The 16,680-nt window shown below is 43.3% G+C and overlaps 1 protein-coding gene across 5 annotated transcripts in view; it reads right to left on the reverse strand.

Annotated features, from left to right (window-relative positions):
* Nucleotides 1-16,384, reverse strand: part of ARHGEF37 (Rho guanine nucleotide exchange factor 37) — a 55,975-nt gene extending 39,591 nt beyond the window's left edge. The window contains exon 1 of one of the 5 annotated variants that reach the window (XM_025867269.2): nucleotides 15,562-15,843. The gene's annotated coding sequence lies outside the window, so the exon portion shown is untranslated. The other 4 variants (XM_025867268.2, XM_025867265.2, XM_025867267.2 and 1 more) reach the window with 4 other exon arrangements.
* Nucleotides 16,385-16,680: the final 296 nt, after the last annotated feature.

The following is a 16,680-nucleotide window of genomic DNA, read 5'->3' on the forward strand; positions in this document are numbered from 1 at the left end:
CTTGGATATTCATCTTCCCTTCCTTTTCCTGATACTCCCAGCCAGATGGACTTTCCGTCCCTGAAACTCCCACAACCCCTTTATCTCTAGGCTTAAAAGTACAAGTGACAGTACTGTGGACAACATGGCCTGAAAACCCTCCCTGCTACAAAACATCCTAGACATGCTGGGTCAGGTATAACCAACTTCTTCTTCATGGCCCGGCAGGGCTTGCAAGAGAGGAAAGGAAACAGCAGGGTCCCCAAACAGAGAGAACTGGAAAGCAGAGCAGGAGCAGCTGAGCGGATGTGCCTGGGGCCCTGAGCAGAGGGGTGGGCAGGGACAAGGGCATCGCCAAGTTCAGGCAACCAGGGACTTGGGTGCAGGTGTTCAGGCAGGAACAGGAGACAAGCTTCTTTACAGAACTGGGACCCCCAAAGACTCCAGTGAAATGGTGAATCAAAAAAAAAAATGTCCCCCACTCACACAGAAGATGAAGTCCTCTTGGCTTGGGTCCTACATGAGGACAAAAAGTACCCTCTGAAAATTCATAAAAACAGGCCGGCCCTCGCTGGGTTTTAGGTTCAAACTGGTAACTATACATGTGGCCCAGGTAACCCAAAGCTGAGAAATCAACAAGAACAGCTCTGGACTAATGCTACTCTGAGTGCTCATAGAAATAAAATGTCTCCAGCAGCTAACCCTGTCCTGAAGATGAGTCTGCACTCCAAAATTACAAGAACTCCACAGCAATGAGCAGGATTAGACCCCAAGAACATCAGAGAGTCAAACTATCAGGTAAAAACTAAAATAAGCAGGAGAAAAAAAAAACCCATATTATAAAAAAAAAATAAAGACCTGTATGATTTTGATTTTTTAAAGCACCAAACAGAACTTACAGAAATTAAAAATTAAGCCTTTGAAATTAAACACTGAATAGGCAGATTAAACAGACATCTAGAAAAGAAGGGCATACAGATCTGAAGAAATTATCCAGACTGCTAAACAGAGAGAAAAGCATGGAAAATATGAAAGAGAGTTTAAGGGATCTGGATATTGAAACAAGAAGGTTCATGCATCAAATCTGAGTTCTAGAAGGCAAGAATAAAGAAAGTGAGGAGAGGCAATATTCAAAGAGATAAGAGTAAGAATTGTCCAGAATTTATAACAAATATGCATTCTTAGATCCAGGAAGTACAAGTCCTTAGCAGGATAAGTTTTTTAAAAATCCACACCTAGACACATTGAGGAGAAATTGCAGAACCTTGAAGGCCTAGAGAATTTATCTTTGTATGTTCCTCTTCTCAGGAAACTATGGGAGAATGTGCTCCACCAAAATAAAGAAATAGGAAAGAGGAAGACATAGGGTACCGGGGACTGGTGATTTAATGTGAGAGGGGCCAAGGAAAATCCTAGGATTGATCGTTGGCTACAGGCAGATGGCAAACAGTCTACAGTATTTCAGAAGGTGCTAGAATGTCTTGAGAACAGATTTATTGAATTGGTAAAGAATATGGTACATCTTTAGAGATAATCACACAGATCATACATACAAAACTAAGAGACAAACCATCGAACAAACACAAAACAATTGTTAAAAAATTGTGTAGAAAAAATAAAAGTAATTGTATGTTACTGCCTGGTTCAGTTATAAATACAATTTACATACATTATAATGCAAGTGATCTAAACAGGATTATGTATAACTACACTGGGAGAACAGGGTAATGGGAGGGGCATATATGTGTGGTAGAGGGGGAGTAAAAAACCCACTAAATCCTCATCTTCCACAATAGAAAGTCAAAGAACAATACCTAAACCAAAAGCTCAACAAACAATGGTACCTGCATGCTCTTTAAAGACATGGAGGGACACCTGCATGGTGCTGTCAGCTGAGCCTCCAACTCTGGTTAAAACAGAATGACTTGTGTTCTCTCCAACTAAACTCTAGCTGATACAGGTAATTGACAAAGGAAGAAATTTAAATGACTAATACACAAATGAAAAGACGCTTAGTTCACTAGTAACTAGGCAAATGTGAATAAGTAAAACCACAATGGGGGCACCTGGGTGGCTCACCTGGTTAAGAGTCGGACTCTTGGTTTCGGCTCAAGTTGTGATCTCAGGATTATGGGATCAAGCCCAGCACTGGGCTCCATGCTCAGCATGGAGTCTGCTCGGGACTCTCTCTCCTCTCTCTTCCCCTCTACCCTGCATTCGTGCATGCGCTCTCTCTCAAATAAATCTTTTTAAAAAACCAAAAACAAAAAAACCACAGTGAGATGCCATTTCATGCCCATCAAACTGACAAAATATAAAAATGTTGCTGAGACTGTAACGAACAGAAGTCTCATGTACGGATACGGATACGGTAATGTAACCTGTTGCAACCACTCCAAAGAACAATTTGGCAGTAACTAGAAAAGTTAAAAATGCTCACAGTGTCAAGCCAATCAGTTCTACTCCTAGATGTATCCTACCTTTAAGAAACTTCACCTATACACGAGGAATGGAGACAAGAATGTTCACTGTAGCACTGCTGATAACGACAGGAAATTAGAAACAAGTTAGATGTCCATGACAGGAGAGTGGGTCATTAACTTTAATATATCCATACCATGGAATTCTCAACAACAGTGAAAATGAACAAACTACAAAATCATATATCAACATGGGTAGCCTCACAAACACTGTAAAGAGAAAAAAGGAAAGTTCCAGAAAGGCAGATAGAGTAGAATACTATTTTTTTTAATTTAAAATATGTAAAACAATGCTAGGTAGTATTGAGATACATACATATGGAGCACCAGTATTAAAAATTTTGTGGACGTGATTAACAATAAATTCAGGATGGTAGCAACCTCTGGAAAGGGAAGCAGAGGAATGGAATTGAGGACATATCAAAAGGGATTTAGGGCGCCTGGGTGGCTCAGTTGGTTAAGCAACTGCCTTCGGCTCAGGTCATGATCCTGGAGTCCCAGAATCGAGTCCCATATCGGGCTCCTTGCTCAGCAGGAAGTCTGCTTCTCCCTCTGACCCTCCCCCCTCATGTGCTCTCTCTCGCTCTCTCGCTCTCCCTCAAATAAATAAAATCTTTTTTAAAAAAGGGATTTAATGGCATCTGAAGGTGTTTTGTTTTGTTTTGAGTTACATTTTTAATTTTGAGATAGAGAGTCACATGCAGTTATAATAAATAATACACTGGTTCCACGTACCCTTTACCCAATTTCCTCAATGGTAACATCTTGCAAAACTCTAACACAATCTCACAGCCAGGATACTGGCACTGATACAAGCAAGATAGGGATCATTTCCATCACAAGGATCCCTCATGTTGCCTTTTCACCCACTTCCCTCCATCCCTACCCCATCCCTAACCCCTGGCCACCAGGAATCTGTTCTCCATTTCTATAATCTGCTCATTTCAAGAATGTATGTAAACGGAATCATTACAGTGTGTAACCTTTTGAGGACTGACTTTATTCAATCAGCATAATGCCCTGGAGATTGTTGTAAATTGTTGCATGTATCAATAGTTCCTTCCTTTTTATTGCTGAATATAGGAGAGGTTTTATTTGCTTAAAAATAATGAAGCACATAGGGCAAAAATGTTAAAATTAAACAAAGATAGGTGGTAAGAACATGGTATTTCTTTCATTGTTCTTTGTTCTTTTCTGGATGGGTAAAATATTTCCTAATATTTAAAGTGGCACACATCCCGTTCAAACGTGTACTTGGTTATTTAGGGTAATTTAGGACCAGGCCTCAGATTCCTTGCCAGACACTAAGCGCTTAGAGACAAGATGACCACCCATTCACCTGGTTCCTTCACTATTCCTCACAATACTGATGATACTTGCATATATCAACGGTCCTTTGGGAAGGACTAGTAGCAGCAGAAGTTTCTGTCCTGGGCCATAAGCACTGTGGATCAGATGATCTATAAACTGAGCAGGGAGAGCAAAGGGCCTAGAAAGATCCCGGAATGCATCTGTCTGGTGCACCACTCTATTCCAGCTCTCGAACACTGTGGCCTGCTGACCTGTCCCTGGCCTGAGTCGCTGACACTCACCACCCTGTGCATAGGTTCTCTAGAAAGATCCCAGTAGGCTTTCAGGAGAGCTACTCAGAACTGTTGCTAAATAAACAAAAAGCATACTTTATAGAGAACTGCTAAATATTTAAAATAGCATTAATTTGCCCTTAGGTTAATTGCAAGCTAGACCTCCAAGCAGGCCCGGCAAAACTTCTCTCTGTAACAGCATTTTGTTATCTTAGTTTATAGTCTGTATAATGGAAATAAACACACTTTTATTTCTTTAAAAACACTATACATTATTTGGCAATGAAAAGGAATGAAGTACTATGGATATGTGCTCCAATGTGGATGAATCTTGAGAACATTATGCTAGGTCAAAGCAGTCAGTCACAAAGGACCACATGTTTTATGATTTGATTCACATTAAATGTCCAGAACAGGCAAATCTGTAGAAAAGTAGATCACTGGTTTCCTAGGCTGAAGGGATAGGGTATGGAGTGTGGTGGCTACTGGGTACAGGTTTCTTTTGGGGGTGACAAGAATGTTCTAAATTTATTGTGGTGATGCTTGCACAACTGAGTGAATAAACTAAAACCACTGATTCGTCTACTTTCAGCAGGTGAAGTATATGATATGAATTATAGCTCAATAAAGCCATTAACCAGAAAAATATTATATAGCATTAACTGCTGGCAAGGATGCAGGAGAAACTAGATTGCTCATACATTACTGGTAGGAATGCAAAGTGGTACAGCCACTCCGGAAAACAGTTTGTCAGTTTCTTTAAAAAAGAAACATACACTTACCAGCAATCATACTTCAGGGCATCTATTCCAGAGAAAGAAAACTTATGTCCATACGAAAACCTGTCCACAAATGCTCACAGAAGCTTTATTTGTAATAGTCAGGCTGGAAACAATCAAATGTTGTTTTAATAGGTGAGTTTAACAGGTGAATGTTTTAGGGGCACCGGCTGGCTTATTCAGTAGAGCATATGACTCTTAACCTCAGGGCCATGAGTTCAAGCCCCATGTTAGGTGTGGAGCCTACTTAAAAGAAAAAAAATTAAAAACAGGCAAATATTAAAAAAACAACAACAACAACTGGTAGATCCAATACAACTGAATACCCAGAAAGAACAGGGAATGAACTATTGATAAACTGCAATAACCTGGATGGCTCTTGAGGGTATTATACTGCCTGAAAAAAAAACTAATCTCAAAGGTCACGCACTGTGATTCCATTTATGTCCTGTACAAAATTATAGAGACAGGGAACAGATTAGTGGTCACCTAATTAGGGATGAGGGTGAAGAGCAGGTCGGTGTGACTATAAAGAAAGAACACCAGGGAGGGTTGCCTGGGTGGCTCAGTCGTTAAGCATCTGCCTTCAGCTCAGGTTGTGATCTCGGGGTCCTGGGATCGAGCCCTGCATCAGGCTCCCTGCTCTGTGAGAAGCATGCTTCTCCCTCTCCCACACCCCCTGCTTGTGTTTCCTCTCTTGCTGTGTCTGTCTCTGTCAAATAAATAAATAAAATCTTTAAAAAAAAAAAAAAAAGAAAGAAAGAAAGAAAGAACACCAGGGAGAACTTTGTGGTCATGAAATAGTCCTGTGTCTTTTTTTTTTTTTTAAGATTTTATTTATTTGAGAGAGAGCAAGAGAGAGTGGAGGGCTAAACTGATTTTAGTTCTAAATTTCCTATCATGGGGACGCCTGGGTGCCTCAGTCAGTTAAGTGTCTGCCTTCCGCTTAGGTCATGATCCCAGGGTCCTGGGATCGAGTCCCGCATCGGGCTCCCTGCTGAGCAGGGAGCCTGCTTCTTCCTCTGCTTGCCACTCCCCCTGCTTGTGCTGTCTCTGACAAATAAATAAAATTTTTAAAATAAATAAATAAATTGCCCATCATGGGACATGAAAGAGATCCCAGGACTGCACATGACTGGACTACAAGGAAAGCCACACTTCCCAAGCTTGTCCTCTGAGACAAGCCTCCTTATCAGGCCAGACCAGGAAATGGAACAGGGACACCCAGCCTGCTCTCCCAGGCTTTTGAGCGGTACTTGTCCAGAGGGAGCTGCAAAGATAGTGGATAAGTTAAGCTATGTGATATTTTAACTTTTTATTTTGAAATACTTACAGACAGGTATAAGACTTATAGACTTATTCAACAGGAAGTATCAAGGACAGTACCAGAATTTCTGTGCACCCTTTACCAGGGTCCTGTAATGGTTACCTATTATTTAAATATAGCACAATAACAAAACCAGGAAATTGGCATCAGTATACTTTTGTGAATGATTGCTTTATGCCATTTTATCACATTTTAGATTTGTGTAATCAGCACCTCAATTAAGACACAAAACTAGGGGCACCTGGGTGGCTCAGTTGGCTAAGCGTCCAGCTCTTGATTTTGGCTCAGGTCATGATCTCAGGGTGGTGGAATCAAGCCGTGTGGTACGGAGTCTGCTTGGGATTCTCTTCCTTCCCTCTCCCTCGGCCCCCCTCTCAAATAAAAACAAAGGAATATTTTTAAAAAAAAGAAGAAGAAAAGAAAAACAAAGGGAAGAAATGCCTATAGAAAGAAGTGATTATGAGCAACTCTATGCCAGCAAATTAGATAACCCGGAAGAAATGGATGCATTCCTAGAGATGTATCAACTACCAAAATTGAACCAGGAAGCAATAGAAAACCTGAACAGACCTATAACCACTAAGGAAATTGAAGCAGTCATCAAAAATCTCCCAACAAACAAAAGCCCAGGGCCAGATGGCTTCCCAGGGGAATTCTAGCAAACATTTCAAGAAGAATTAATACCTATTCTCCTGAAACTGTTCCAAAAAATAGAAATGGAAGGAAAACTTCCAAACTCATTTTATGAGGCCACCATTACCTTGATCCCCAAACCAGACAAAAACCCCATCAAAAAGGAGAATTACAGACCAATATCCTTGATGAGCATGGATGCAAAAATTCTCACCAAAATACTAGCCAATAGGATCCAACAGTACATTAAAAGGATTATTCACCATCACCAAGTGGGATTTATCCCTGGGCTGCAAGTTTGGTTCAACATCCGCAAATCAATCAATGTGATACAATATATTAACAAAAGAAAGAACAAGAATCATATGATCCTCTCAATAGATGCAGAAAAAGCATTTGACAAAATACAGCATCCTTTCTTGATCAAAACTCTTTAGAGTATAGGGATAGAGAGTACATACCCCAATATCATAAAAGCCATCTATGAAAAACCTACAGCGAATATCATTCTTAATGGGGAAAAGCTGAGAGCTTTCCCCCTAAGGTCAGGAACGCGGCAGGGATGTCCACTATCACCACTGCTATTCAACATAGTATTAGAAGTCCTAGCCACAGCAATCAGACAACAAAAAGAAATCAAAGGCATCCAAATCGGCAAAGAGGAAGTCAAACTCTCACTCTTTGCAGATGATATGATACTTTATGTGGAAAACCCAAAAGACTCCACCCCAAAACTGCTAGAACTCATACAGGAACTCAGTAAAGTGGCAGGATATAAAATCAATGCACAGAAATCAGTGGCATTCCTATACACCAACAACAAGACAGAAGAGAGACAAATTAAGGAGTCGATCCCATTTACAATTGCACCCAAAACCATAAGATACCTAGGAATAAATCTAACCAAAGAGGCAAAGGATCTGTACTCAGAAAACTATAGACTACTAGTGGAAGAAATTGAGGAAGACACAAAGAAATGGAAAAATGTTCCATGCTCATGGATTGGAAGAACATTGTGAAGATGTCAATGCCACCTAGAGCAATCTACACATTCAATGCAATCCCCATCAAAATACCATCCGCTTTTTTCAAAGAAATGGAACAAATAATCCTAAAATTTGTATGGAACCAGAAAAGACCCTGAATAGCCAGAGGAATGTTGAAAAAGAAAAGCAAAGCTGGCGGCATCACAATTCGGGACTTCCAGCTCTATTACAAAGCTGTCATCATCAAGACAGTGTGGTACTGGCACAAAAACAGACACATAAATCAATGGAACAGAAGAGAAAGCCCAGAAATGGACCCTCAACTCTAAGGTCAACTCATCTTTGACAAAGCAGGAAAGAATGTCCAATGGAAAAAAGACAGTCTCTTCAACAAATGGTGTTGGGAAAATTGGACAGCCACATGCAGAAGAATGAAACTGGACCATTTCCTTACATCACACACAAAAATAGACTCCAAATGGTTGAAAGACATAAATGTGAGACAGGAGTCCATCAAAATCCTAAAGGACAACACAAGGAGCAACCTCTTCGACCTCAGCCGCAGCAACTTCTTCCTAGAAACATCGCCAAAGGCAAGGGAAGCAAGGGCAAAAATGAACTATTGGGATTTCATCAAGATAAAAAGCTTTTGCACAGCAAAAGAAACAGTCCACAAAACCAAAAGACAACTGACAGAATGGGAGAAATATTTGCAAATGACATATCAGATAAAGGGCTAGTATCCAAAATCTATAAAGAACTTATCAAACTCAACACCCAAAGAATAATCCAATCAAGAAATGGGCAGAAGACATGAACAGACATTTCTGCAAAGAAGACATCCAAATGGCCAACAGACACATGAAAAACTGCTCAACATTGCTCGGCATCAGGGAAATCCAAATCAAAACCTCAATGAGATACCACCTCACACCAGTCAGAATGGCTAAAATGAACAAGTCAGGAAACGACAGATGTTGGCGGGGATGCGGAGAAAGGGGAACCCTCCTACACTGTTGGTGGGAATGCAAGCTGGTGCAGCCACTCTGGAAAACAGTATGGAGGTTCCTCAAACAGTTGAAAATAGAGCTACCCTACGATCCAGCAATTGCACTACTGGGTATTTACCACAAAGATACAAATGTAGGGATCTGAAGGGGTATGTGCACCCCAATGTTTATAGCAGCAATGTCCACAATAGCCAAACTGTGGAAAGAGCCAAGATGTCCATCAACAGATGAATGGATAAAGAAGATGTGGTATATATACACAATGGAATATTATGCAGCCATCAAAAGGTATGAGATCTTGCCATTTGCAACAATGTGGATGGAACTGGAGGGTGTTATGCTGAGTGAAATAAGTCAATCAGAGAAAGACATGTATCATATGACCTCACTGATATGAGAAATTCTTAATCTCAGGAAACAAACTGAGGGTTGCTGGAGTGGTAGGGGGTGGGAGGGACGGGGTGGCTGGGTGATAGACATTGGGGAGGGTATGTGCTATGGTGAGTGCTGTGAATTGTGCAAGACTGTTGAATCACAGATCTGTACCTCTGAAACAAATAATGCAATATATGTTAAGAAAAAAAAAGAAGAAGAAGATAGCAGGAGGGGAGGAATGAAGAGGGGGAAATCCGAGGGGGAGACGAACCATGGGAGACGATGGACTCTGAAAAACAAACTGAGGATTCTAGAGGGGAGGGGGATGGGGGATGGGTTAGCTTGGTGATGAGCATTAAAGACGGCACGGAGCACTGGGTCTTATGCACAAACAATGAATCATGGAACACTACATCAAGAACTAATGATGTAATGTATGGTGATTAACATAACAATAAAAAATTAAAGAAAAAAAAGAAAGAAGAGTGGCCACACTGGGGTCCTGCCTGATGTGCCTGGTTTATAAAGCCATATACAATAGTCAAGGAGAAGGGTCCCAAACAAAGAGCTTCCAAAACTCTAAAAACCCAGAAGGATCTGAGATTGACAAAATTATAAGAATAGCTTCCAAAGCTCTGCCCCGACTATGATTGCCATGTATATTTTAAGATTGATGTTCAGAAAAAGTAAGAAATAGGCACACTGTTTGATGGCTTTGCTTTCCTCTTCTTAGCCCTACACAGGGACTTCAAGAGGCATTGTGAAGTCTTGGAGTCCATACCCCAGAGCCAGAAAACCTGATTTCAAATTCTCATTCTACAATCAATTGGCTGGCTTTCCTGGGATAATTATTAACCTTCTTTACAGGGTGGTTATAAAATTTTATAAGATAATCCATGTAAAATATCTAACAGAGTACCTGGTACAAGATAAGTTCTCAGTAATTGTAGCAGTTGCTTTTGTTACTACTACTATTAAACTGTAAAGGATAGCATTACCATGAATCCAATGGATCAAGAAATTGTCTAAGGACACATGGCTGATCATATTCAAGCAGATGGTGAGAACAGCTGATCATGATGATAATAATAAGTAATAGGAATGACACACCAGAGCCTGACTCAGAATGCAGCTAACACCAAAGAAATGGAGCTAAGGGTGGAGCCATGAGACTGAGTCCTGATGACATTACTCAGTCCAGCCATGATGGAGACTGACTGTCTTTGGATTTTTTAGAGTGGGGGGAGAGGGAGAGAGAGACTCTTAAGCTGACTCTGACACAGGGCTCAATCTCACAACCCTGTGATCACGACCTGAGCCAAAATCAAGACTCAGACACTTAACCGACTGAGCCACCCAGGCGTCCCTGCCTTTGGATTTTTTTAGGAGCTAATACATTGTCTTTCCCCACCCCTCTTTGGCCTTAGCCATTCTGAGCTGGGTTTCTGCCATTTGAGTAAAACAGATGGTCCCTCAGCCTTTAGAAAGGGAAAGAGACATCACTGGGAGTCAGCATAGGTTAGCAAAAAACAAAAACAGAATAACAGGTCGTATACCAGACTATCCTCATTCCCTTACTGAAAGGCAACTAGGCCAGTAGATCAAAAGAATGCTGTATGCTAGTGTAACTGGCTCAGCAACCAGGTGCTGATGTCTTTCTAAGGAGTCTCTCTAAGGAGCAAGACTTGGGTGATGGAGATGGATGCATTATATAGATTTACCTATGTGCATGTTAAGCATATGGCTCTGAAACCTGTTTCTTTTTCCAGTTCATATACAACATCTATAACAATATCTGTAACATGGACATCTTTACATACCTGTGCCTATAGAGAAACCTTATTCTTTTTCTTGGCTGCATGGTAGTCCACGGTGTAGACACAGTGGAACTTATTTAACTATCTCCTCTGACAATTATTTGGGCTATTTCTAGCTCTTTACTTTGATTTTTTAAAAAGTCACAATAAACAATCTTATGCATGTGTCTTTGTGCACTTGTGTATGGATTTTTTTTTAAGATTCTATTTATTTATTCATGAGAGACAGAGAGAGAGAGAGAGAGGCAGAGGGAGAAGCAGGCTCCCAAGAAGCAGGGAGCCTGATGCGGGACTCAATCCCAGGACCCTGGGGATCATGACCCAAGCCAAAGCCAGACGCTTAACTGACTGAGCCACCCAGGTGTCCCTCTGGATCATGTCTACTTTATTCACCAACACATTACCTAGTGTCTACTCTAGATCAAGCACATGGTAGGTGCTCAATTAATTGAATGAATGACATGGATAAACACTGGCAGATCAAACTGCCAATGACACTGTAACAAGAGGAGGTGGACTAATATAATCATACACAACTCTTAAGAGCCACCAAAAAGTTTAAGATCGGGGAGAGATAGCAACTCCCCTTGAATTTTATATAAGTGGAATTATAGAGTATGTACTCTTTTTGGTCTGGCTTCTCCTTTTCTTTTCAGCAAGATTATTTTGAGATCTATCCATGTTGTAGCAGTTCATTATTTTTTAATGCTGAGCAATATTCAATTGCAGGGACATAGCACAGTTTGTTTACCTATGCACTGGATAAACAATTGGTTGTTTTCTACTTCTCTAATTCAATAAAGCCAGACCTAGGGATGAAATGTCTGGATCACATGACAGGTGTATACTTAACTTTTTAAGATGTCAAACTTTAAAGAAGTGGTTGTACCATTTTACATTTCCACCAATAGTGCATACAAGTTCTAGTTCCTCCACATTCTTATCAACGCTTGCTATAGTCAGTCTTTCTAATTTTAGCCGTCCTCATAGGTAGGAAGTGACATCTCAATGTGGTTTTGATGTGCATTTCCCATCTTGAGCATCTTTTCAAGTGCTTACTTGCACCCATAGGTTTTCCCTGGACATCATGGTTTGTTTCAATTACAAAAGAGGCTCTCACTCATTACATAATTTAGAAAAACAATAAGGAATTTATAAGGAGTATATAGTCCCCCACTACCAATCCCCACCCCCAACACCCACACAGATAACCAAAGGTGCATAAGAATCACTGGGAGCACTTGTCAGGCATGCAAATTCTTGCCTCCACATTTGAAGATTCTGATTCAGGTGGTCAGGGATGGGGCATATTTCCACAAGCCCCTAGGTGATTCTTTTTTAAGGTTTTTTTTTTTTTTTTTATTGATTGATTGATTGATTGATTGGACAAAGAGAGAGCGAGCACAAGCAGGGGGGAGCAGCAGAGGGAAGGGAGAAGCAGACTCCCCACCGAGCAGGGAGCCTGATGTAGGACTCGATCCCAGGACGCTGGGATCATGACCTGAGCCAAAGGCAAACGCTCAACCGACCAAACCACCCAGGCACCCCAGTCACTAGGTGATTCTGATGCAAGTAGTCTGTAGATCATTTCTTGGGAAATTCTGCTTTTAATCTCATCCTACTAAGAAATGTTGAAGGAATGAAGGCAGCGAGTCTGGAGGGACAAACATGAAAGGCGTCCATGGGCTGTATTCAAATAAGGAAGAGCCTTGGCCTAAGAGAGTATGTTTGCTCTATGTCATCCTATGGAGCACCAAATGTTTAGGATCTAAAGGTCAAATTAGAGAAAACTTTTTAGGAATACCTGGCTGGCTCAGTTGGTAGAGCATGCGACTCTTAATCTTGGGGTCCTGAGTTTAAGCCCCATGATGGGTATAGAGCTTACTTTAAAAAAACAAAACAGGGGCACCTGGGTGGCTCAGTTGGTTGGGTGTCTGACTTCGGCTCAGGTCATGATCTCAGGGTCCTGGGATCAAGTCCCACATTGGGTGCTCTGCTCGGTGGGGAGTCTGCTTCTCCCTCACACTCTCCTTCTGTGCTCTCTCTTTCTCAAATAAATAAAATCTTTATTAAAATTTTTAAAAATAAATAAATAAATAACAAAACAGGGATGCCTGGGTGGCTCAGTCAGTTAAGTGACTGACTCTTGATCTTAGCTCAGGTCTGATCTCAGGATCGTGAGTTCAAGCCCATGTTGGGCTCCACATTGGGCATGGAGCCTACTTAAAAAAACAAACAAACAAACAAAACCAACAAAAAAACCCCACAACTTTCTAATAGAGTTACTGTGAAACAAAATCAGGCCACAGAGCCAGGAAAGGGAAGGAACTTGCCAAAGTCACTGGGCTTGCAGAAAAAGGACTTCTCTGGGTTGAGAAATGACTGGGTCAAGGGGAGGCAAAGAGGGGGCAAGAGACATCACACACATACACATTCTCTGTTTCTGAGGAAAAACTCCTTTATAAACACCTGGAGAGGAATATAACCCACCAGACAGGTAATGTGTGTCTTAACCCAAATTAAATAGCAGCTGTTTGCCCTAAGCCATATTTCCCTGACTCTATTTGCAAGGCCTAAAATGGCAGAGAAAGGAAACAACACGGTATTTTGTAAGAGCAGTTCTTTTTATAGGCAAGTAGGCCTGCCCAGGCCCTGTCCTCACAATTTTGGATCAGCAGATTTTAAAACTCTTAAGCCTGGGGCGCCTGGGTGGCTCAGTCGGTTAAGTGTCTGCCTTGGGCTCGGGTTGTGGTCCCAGGGTCCTGGGACCCAGCGAGGGCTCCACACTCAGTGGGGAGTCTGCTTCTCCCTCTCCCTCTGCCCCTCCCCCCCTTGTGCGCTCGCTCGCTCTCTCTATACATAAATCAAATAAATAAAATCTTAAAAAAAAAAAACACAAAACCTCCTAAGCTTGTCAATAAACAAGGAATAGTTTTGGAACAATCAAGCTCAACAAATGCCATTTTGCTTCAGTTATAGCACTCACACAAACACACACACACACACACACCCCCATCGGTTAAATAAAAAGCCATTTATTTGATCTAGAACACAATTAACCAAGGCTCTGTTTACCACGACAAGCTGCTGATCCCCGAGGGATGAGAGCCAACTGCTAGCAACTCCTGTACCCTGGCAGAAAGTCAGATGAGCCCCCATCACCTGGCAAGACTGGGTGTTGCCCAGGTCCCCACATACGCCCTCCTCTTTCCTCTTATTTAAAAACAAGCCATACAGGTGCTGGTTCCATTCAAAAGAGGCAAGCAAGGCCCAATAAACAGTCCTGTTAGAATGTTTGGTCGCTTCTACTGTCAGCATTTCACCTTAGGCCAAATACTGACGTGGTGCACTGTTGCACTTTTATTTAGACGATCATCACCAACATCTGTGCTGTCGCTTGTAAGTCATTATAGGGTTCACTTTATAGTTTCATGTTTGTAATCTTTAAAATTTTGTGTTTTATTTCAGAGACAGACCAATTTCTTCCGGGTCATCATCTTTCCTAACTGGCACAACTGTGAGCCCCTGGGTTCTCTGCAACAGCACGTTCACTGAGCACTCCCTACGTGCCAGACACTGGGCTCAGCATTCATTCCTAAGCCTGACAATAACCTGAAGGATGGGAGCGCCTGGGTGGCTCAGTCTTAAGCGTCTGCCTTTGGCTCAGGTCATGATCCCAGGGTCCTGGGATCTGGCTCTCTGCTCCGCGGGAAGCCTGCTTCTCCCTCTCCCACTCCCCCTGCTTGTGTTCCCTCTCTCGCTGTGCCTCTCTCTGTCAAATAAATAAGATCTTTAAAAAAAATAAATAACTTGAAGGATGAAGCAAACAATCTTATCTCTATTTTCCAGATGAAACCAGGCCTTGGACTGAAATGAATACTACACTATATAAGTGAACTAACTTGAATTTAAATAAAATCTTGAAAGAAAAAAACCCCAAAAAACAAAAAACTGGGTCTTGGAGAGGTTAAAGGATGTGTCCAAGATCACACAGCTAGCGGGGTCAGGATACTGTCTGGACTGACAGCCGGTACTCTCTTCTTTCCCGCCTGCCTTCCTTTAAAAGAGCAAAAAAGTGCTCTAAACAGCACAGCCCGAGTGCCAGCCTTCCGTCATTTCTTACAGCAGAATGCTTCACGTCAAATCTGAAACTGTGTGCAAGGCTATGTGTGAACCCCTCTGTGGGGAGGGTCCCAGATTTCTAAGGGGTCCAGGATCCCAAGGTGAAGCCCGTGGGCAGGCTGCTGTTTCTCTATCCCCCTCCAAGTTCTGGGGGGGCGGATACAAGCTCACTGTACCCCCCGGGGGAGCCCGACAGTCAGGCTTCTGGTCCCAGCTTTGACACTACTTTGCCCGGGGTCCTTGGCCAAGGCGGCTCAACATAGGGACTGCAAATTTCCTTTCTCTTTCCCCCTGGCCTGTAGTCATAATTATATTTTCCTTGGCAAGGATTCTTTAATATTGTTTGTATTTATTTTCCCATTGTTTTAACCTATGAATTCTTATTAAAAGTCACCCCAAATCCTACGCCGCAGCGGGCAGGGATAAACAAACCGACGCAAGAAATAATAGTTTTTTCTAGACCACCTTACCTCTCTGGGCCTTAGCTCCCCACCTGTAAAAGGTCACGTGGATCAGGTTGCTCGCATTTCCCTCAGGCCCAGGACACAAAGCTCGACCGCGCCTCCTGGGACCGGGGCGTTGCGGCCCCCGCGACCCCCCACCCCACCTCCCCGCTCGGCCCGGGAGCGGCGGCGGCTTCCCCGCGCCCCTCGGCGCCCTGCCGGTCGATCCCGCCCCTATCGCCGGGCACACTCCCCGCGCGGAGCTCGGGCGCCCGGGACCCGCCGCCGGGGCGGGAGGGGCGCCCCGCTCCCGACAAGCGCCGCACCTGGGCCTCGGCGCCGCGGGTCCCACGGCGGACGCGGGCGGGCGCGGTTCTGCCCACGCTGCGTGCGTGCGTGCGCCGCGAAGGGGCGGCCCGCTCGCCCGCCTTTGTCAATTGTCTGCGGCCAGGTTGTTTTCCACTCGCTGCTCCCGGGACCGGGCCCGGCCGGGGGTGGCCCTGGCCCGCCGCCAGCGCCGAGAGCGGCGGCGGCTCTGAGCGCCGCGCAGCCGGGGAGGGCGGGGGGCACCTACCCGTGCCTTCTCGTTCCGCCGCCTTCTCGCTTGGGCTCGGCACCCCCAAAACACCGGCCAGTGCTTAGGCCACCGGGTGGGAGTGTTGACCTCTGGGTCACTGAAAATCTGTATATACGTGACCCGGCTCGAAGCACCAGATTTTAGGGCGGGACCTCGATTTCATTCCCAGGGTCCGCTGCCTAGGACTTACGGGTTCTTACCCAGCTCTCCCACGAGCACAGTCTTAGACAAATCTGCCAGTCTCCCTGCACCTCAGTCTCCTTTCCTGTGATATAAAATATTCGCCCACTCTCCCCCTGCTGTGAAATGGGACAATGTTCTAGGCCCTAAGTACCATGGCAGACAAGGTCCCCGCCCCCTTGGGGGGGGTGTGGGGGGGGTGAGGGTGGTCAGACATTGAACATTGACATTGAAAAGTGAAAATTGCTATGAAAAAGTTTTGTATCAGGGAACGCAAACCTTGTTTGTGGTGTCAGGAATCGACTAGATTAACTTCCCTAAATCTTCTCAGTTCTAATTCTTATTCACAACAACAACACCAAGACCCAAAATATAACATTGCATGTCAA

Source organism: Callorhinus ursinus, unplaced genomic scaffold (assembly GCF_003265705.2).
Source record: "Callorhinus ursinus isolate GAN/ISIS: 27379988/994484 unplaced genomic scaffold, GSC_fseal_2.0 scaffold3, whole genome shotgun sequence".
NCBI classification, from domain to species: Eukaryota; Metazoa; Chordata; class Mammalia; order Carnivora; family Otariidae; genus Callorhinus; species Callorhinus ursinus.